Source organism: Saccostrea cucullata, unplaced genomic scaffold (genome assembly GCF_032062105.1).
Source record: "Saccostrea cucullata isolate Sc308-1 unplaced genomic scaffold, CSIRO_AGI_Scuc_v1 ctg11930, whole genome shotgun sequence".
Classification (NCBI taxonomy): Eukaryota; Metazoa; Mollusca; class Bivalvia; order Ostreida; family Ostreidae; genus Saccostrea; species Saccostrea cuccullata.
The window spans coordinates 5,222-12,077 of NW_026922079.1; the positions used below are offsets into that span (position 1 = coordinate 5,222).

The following is a 6,856-nucleotide window of genomic DNA, read 5'->3' on the forward strand; positions in this document are numbered from 1 at the left end:
GTAAATGCGCCGTGTGCAAAACATTTCAAGAATGTGATTATGACGTCACACTTTTTCATTTACAGTCTAGACAGCCTAGTCTAGCCAGCCTAACCGGTTTGAACTGAATTTTTTACTGAAAGACAATAACAAATAACACACAATACAAAAAACATGTGTGTGTTATGTCTCTCAAGTTATAACACCAGGTCACTTTTTTTAAAAACTTAGAATTTCTTTTTAAATTTTTTAAACTTTTTTTTAAAAAACTTATAAATTTTTTTAACTTTTTTAAAATAACTTTAATTTTTTTTTCTTATTAATTTTTTTTTTGGTAAACTCCCCTTATAGTTTTTAAGAAATAAAATTAAAAAAATCATGTAATACTGCATCAGTGTTATGTTATTGTATGACTTCATCTTTTATACAGTCGGGTTCGGGGTTTCGGGCAGCCATGGCGAATTTCGGCAGGATTTTACCCCAGTGAAAAAGGCTTGTAATCCACAGTGTAGGTCGTTTAAAGTTGTTTCACATTGTTTATGATTGTGATTATGTTATCGCTCACCTATATGTTTAATGTCAGCTATGCTAAATAACCCATTTCTGTGTAATTTGAGAGAATGTTTTGACATGTGGTTAAAGTATGGCGTGCTATTCATGTTATCATTTAAAAAGTCGATCCTAAATAAATCTGTCTTAAAAAATACATTTTACGAATGACATTTAATATGATTGATTAGAGTATAGGTATCCATATATAAGAGATATTATTTTGCATTACATTTAAACATGTTTTTCTGTCCTGTTTGTCTGTCAATTGTTGCTTTACTTCCTTTGTAAAATGAGGTTAAATTGAGTATCACTGAATATTGTATGCTTTTTTTTTTCAGGATCAGCTAAGATGTTGTTTCACTGGATTATTTAATTGGGCATATAATTGGATAATTCTGGTAAGTTTGTCTTTGTTTTGTTTACATTTCCTATGAAGGTCATCTTTGCATTTAATCATAATTATGTAAAGTTCTGTTTTGAATGTCAATGTACTGTATTTATCCTCATTTCATGTGATTTACACTTGTACATGTATAACCTGCATGTAACTCAGAGTGCATTTAATATTTCTATGATGGATCATTCCATGATATTGAATTTAAATCAGAAAAATGTTCTCTAAATTTTGGTAAAATACATGCCATCTTTTACATTTCTGTCCCTTTTGTCTGTAAATTATTACTTTACTTACATTGTAAAATGAGGTTAATTGTGTATCACTGAATTGTATGATTTTTTCAGGATCAGCTGAGATGTTATTTCACTGGATTATTTAATTGATAGACTTATTGGGCATATATTTGGATATCTCTGGTAAGTTTGTCTTGTTTTTTAGATTGTTTACATTTCCTATGAAGGTCATCTTTGCATTTAAGCATGATTATATGGTTAATTTAATTACTGTGTAATACTTATGTGATCTGTTGTCTCTAACTTACATTCATATAAGCACACCCTTATTTAACCTAAAATATATTAACACATGATTAAGGGATCTTCAGAATATTAATAAGTCCTTTTGTATAAATTATATGATTTAATTTCATAATTCATTATGTATGTTACCCATGGCCATGGAATTCAGACTTACTAAATGGTGATCAAAGAGATATTAATTAGGAATCTAATTAGAGAAATGGAGGAATTTACAAAAGATTAATCCTAAGTTATTTACTTTTTGTTTTGATTCTAAATATGTGGGATATATGGCATACATATATTTTCATTTTCACTTTTGTTTCTTAGTAATGAGCTTTTCAAAAAATTAAGGACTACATGTTGTACTGTGATGATGCTAAAAAAAGATGTATTTTTCTGTATGCAGTACTGTCAGATATTAAACAAAATTGAATCTGCTGTTAATAAAAAATCTTTTAGTGTCTAAATAATTAATTTGATAATCATTTTATTTGTGATATCAATACAGTAATTGTGCTTTTTTTTTTTATTATCTAAAGATAACATGATGAACTTTTTTCATCTGGAGTTAATGTTAAAAACAATTTGTTTTGAGATTAAAAACAAACATTTTCATGAACTTTTTTGGCATTGTACATGTTTGTTCAATTTTTAAACATGCATTGTTTCACACAGTACTCTGTCATATTAACAAAATGGTTTTATTTTCTATACAGTCCTCAACCTGGAAGATATGTTTTGTTCCTAACCATCTATAATCCATTCTCTATGAAGTTCAGCCTGTCTGCCCTTCCTTTGGAAATATACAGTCAGTCAACCAACATAGAAACAAACTTGAAGGTAAAGTTGCAATGAGATACAATTTAATATATATTTATTTATTATTTTATTTATTTTTTTTTTACATATGCATGTTTATAATTTTGAATTGATATGTAAATGATATATTTAAATAAAAAGGGCTTGGTGGTCATGGTCATTTTTAGACTATATTGATCTCCTTTAGAAGAAGAAGAGCTCCATTTCAATATATATACAAAAATGCATGATCAAATTTTGAAACTAAAATGTATGAAAGTTTTCTTTGCCAAATGATAGTTAACAGCTGAAGATAGCATATCTATAGAATAAGTTAAATATGGCTAATTTGTAAACCCCCCCCCCCTCCCCCAGCTTCCTTAATATCATAGTTGGTAAAGATAGCAAGTTTTGACTCCAATTGCTGATGAATTCTGAATTTCCCATTTAATATTAACATTATATCACAGAGAAAGAATACTATAATGTAGCACATCAGGATGACCAGAAAAGAGATCTTAATGACCCTCTTAACTATGTATAAAGATTGTAACCTTATAACTGATGTAAGATAATCTGATTGTGTGGAATTAAAATTCCCTGGTGTTTCTACTACCCAAGATCTTCTTATGAGTGTATGGGACTACTGTAAACCTTATCCTGTTTATAAAAATAATACCTTGGAGCATGACACTTTATTCATAAAAGGTACTTTCAATATCATTTCTATGAGTTTGTGTTCTTTCTTTTTAATAATGTTGTAATGAATTCAAGTGTTATATCTCCTTTAACCTCATTAATATGTATGCTTCCAAAATCTTAGATCTGTCTGTATTAAGTTTCTTCAGCTCTTTGAACACAAATACCCTGATTCAATTTTTTGAGGTAAACATCATAGAGACATCATAGATGATTATCAGAGTGTATATATCACAATCTTGACCATAAGGTCAATTTAAATGGTCAACGCACAACAAATGAAAGTGAAAACTTTTCTTTTTATTTAATCAGAATACATAATTTTGTAATAAACAAACACTGGAAAGTTACTCTCATAATGAGCCTTAATGTCTTCCAAGAGTTCAGTTTGGACTTCCTCCATTAATCCTTGTATCTTGTAATCCTTGTATCTCCAATGGTTTTGTGGGTTTAAAATCCTGTGTCTTTAACAATCTTTTTTTTTCTGACAACTGTTTTCTGTTATCATCTATAAACTTGACTTCTTCTCTAGTCAAAGGTCTTTCAGGGTAATCCAAGTAATTCTTACCCTCCTTTGGTAATAAATGGTTATATTCTTCATTAGCTTCTTCTGCAATCAAGGGTCTTTCTATGTAATCTCTGACAACATTAGGATCACTCTTTTCTGGACATATTTGGTTATATTCTTGTTGAGAAATTATCTCAATAGTGCCATCTTTTTTATTTTAACTGGTATACCTCTGTCTACATCTTTCTCTGAAAGAATTCTCTCTCCAAACTGAATTTTACTCATTCCCTTACTCTCTTCTTTACTGGAGGTGTTACCCATGGTTAATATGAAAAGTCAAAATCTGATGTAACAACTTGTATTTATACCTTTTTTGTCTATATTTAGAATTCCATCAAGCTTTTATTATATAACATTTTTTTTTTTTCAACTAAGACATTTTCTTTTTATTTTTCAGGATTCTCTAGTGAGGGCTTATGGAAATGATCTATGTCTACTCTCAGAATGGTGAAAGACTATCAGATTATGCAAAGACTAACAGAATATCCTCTCTTGGAACACTGAAACAAGAAAATCAAACAGGAGATGGATGGAGGATTTAAGAAGCACATAAATAAATATGATTTCCAACCAATTTAAGTACGATCATAGACTGTGGTTTACAGGATGACAAAGAAAGGACCCAGGATTGTATCTTTTACTGTCAGACACTGAGTATGGATAAGATGTAGCTATTTATCAGACTGAGATCTAGTCAAATCAAGTATTGAAAATATGATTTCTGATAGCATGAGCTCTTTAAAAACTAATTCTCACGGACCTCAAAGTATCTGAATGTGACTTTTATTTTGACCAATTCATATTGATGACTGTTGTTATGTATGGGAATTACACATTTAAACCTTTTATTTTTCATCTTATTTCTATAACCCCCTAGAAATTACACAGATATTCAGATGCTGGATTTAATGTTATTATTTAACTTTCCTGGAATTGTAAATATATTTTGTTTGTGTATGTATCATGTTTAATTTTGAATTTAAAATTGGTCTCAATAAGACCCCCAATAAAGATGCAAGTGTCTCATAATCTGTGGTTTAATAATATCTTGAATATCTTTATCATACCATATTCATCATACTAATTACATATAGAATGGTTGTAGGAATACACTTTGTTGTTTAGCACACTTTGTCAAGGTCAAAGCATAAGATTATTGAGATGACTTCTTTGACAATAATTTGTAACTTACAAACTTCACATCATAAGTACACAGATGAAGAATCAATAAGATATTTCTATAGATTTTTTGGATCATTTACTCCTGGGTAAAAGTTAGTTACTAACTGAGATTACTGATTTGAGTCCTGTAATGCAATAACTTAAACATTGTGTGATAACTTATAGACTTTATAAAAATTAGGTGCAAATTCTTAGGAAAGGATTGAAATGTTAATCAAATGTACAATGTTCAAGGGTGTTTATATGACTATTACTATGTAATACCTTAGAATTCTGTAAAAATTTTATTATCACTGGGTAGATAAAGACTGGTTGGAATAATTTATGTTTTGAAATAAGGTTTAGGGAAAAAAGTCAAGAATGTGGATATCATACTAATTACATATAGAATGGTTGTAGGAATACACTTTGTTGTTTAGCACACTTTGTCAAGGTCAAAGCATAAGATTATTGAGATGACTTCTTTGACAATAATTTGTAACTTACAAACTTCACATCATAAGTACACAGATGAAGAATCAATAAGATATTTCTATAGATTTTTTGGATCATTTACTCCTGGGTAAAAGTTAGTTACTAACTGAGATTACTGATTTGAGTCCTGTAATGCAATAACTTAAACATTGTGTGATAACTTATAGACTTTATAAAAATTAGGTGCAAATTCTTAGGAAAGGATTGAAATGTTAATCAAATGTACAATGTTCAAGGGTGTTTATATGACTATTACTATGTAATACCTTAGAATTCTGTAAAAATTTTATTATCTGGGTAGATAAAGACTGGTTGGAATAATTTATGTTTTGAAATAAGGTTTAGGGAAAAAAGTCAAGAATGTGGATATGACTTTTATTCAAATGGTGCATTACAGCAACTCTGGTGATTTACATACCTTCAGTCATAAATACATGTAGATAGGTATTTGGAAGACTCCTTTAGATTTTGAAATTTTTAATTCAAAAGTATAGAATTTAAGTTTGAAAGATTAAATGGCAGCATATCATTTGCTTGTGAATTAAAAAATAAATCCAAACATATACATCTTTGGATGATAATTGTAGCATTTTATCAATTCCTGGACTTCAGTCTTGATATCATCCTTTAATGTCCTTAAAATTTTAATGACTGTCTTTTAGTTTTAGTTGAATTAGTTTCTTTTCTACATGTGAAAATTACATCATCCAAAGAAGTTCTTCATCTGCATGTTATATGAAGAAGACAATTTTCATTACAGTGAAAGAGATTGTTTTGTTAAACATATTGCATTGATGCACAAATATACTTTTAGATTTTTAATAGCTAGGGTTCATATTTCTTAATATGGAATGCTAAGTACTGTTGATTTCAATTTTTTTGTGAACAAAGACATACTAGTAGAAAAAAAATGTACATGATGTGTTAGAAAAGCATGTGTAAACCTGATGAGTTTATATTTGCTGATTAATTCAATTATGAGTTTCATCTTTGTTTCAATGTAAACATTTCTAAGTAGGGCACACATCAGAAACTCTTAAAATTCTGACTATCAGGGTTTAACACAACAATTCCAAATGATTTTTGGACGCTTTTTATGTATCGAAAAAAAAGAAGAAGACAAAACAGAATGTTTCTTAACAGATGTTCCAATGGAAAACAACCACAAAGAAATGATTTGATATGTTCTTTATGTGATTCATATAAAATGTATTTTGAAATTGTACCCTAACATTTATCTTTTGCATAAATACATTTTTTTTTGTGGAGAATTTCTCATAACTTTGAAAAAGTAGTCTTATTGTATAATATGGTTAACTTAAAATTTTGTAGACTTAAAACTTGTAAATGATGTGTTATACATCTTACATATGTAACCATTTAAGGGCATTCAGCATATATTGTGGTTTTGTCTTAAATTTGTTTGTTCATGTAATCAATAATTTGAGAATACTCAACTCAAATTAGGTAATGCATGAGAGAATAGGCAAGAAAATCAGGTTTAAGAAATGATTTTTACTATTTATAAGGGGTTAATCTATATATTGAATCTATAAGTACATTTAGTCTATACACTTAAGGTATTTGTTTATGAAATAAACTTGCATTTGAGCATTTTAAGACAATTGTAAACATTACTTTAACCAGTTTAAAAAAAATGATTAGATTCACTGTTACCATGTAATT

General features: G+C 28.6%; 1 long non-coding RNA gene across 2 annotated transcripts; it reads left to right on the top strand.

Annotated features, from left to right (window-relative positions):
- Window positions 1–387: 387 nt before the first annotated feature.
- LOC134261161 (uncharacterized) lies at window positions 388–5,454 on the top strand. 2 transcript variants are annotated; one of them, XR_009990754.1, is made up of 5 exons: window positions 388–487; window positions 870–929; window positions 1,273–1,344; window positions 2,166–2,289; window positions 3,912–5,454. It is a non-coding gene; the product is annotated as an uncharacterized LOC134261161 (long non-coding RNA). The 2 variants fall into 2 exon arrangements; XR_009990755.1 differs by lacking the exon at window positions 1,273–1,344.
- The last annotated feature ends 1,402 nt before the right edge of the window (window positions 5,455–6,856 follow it).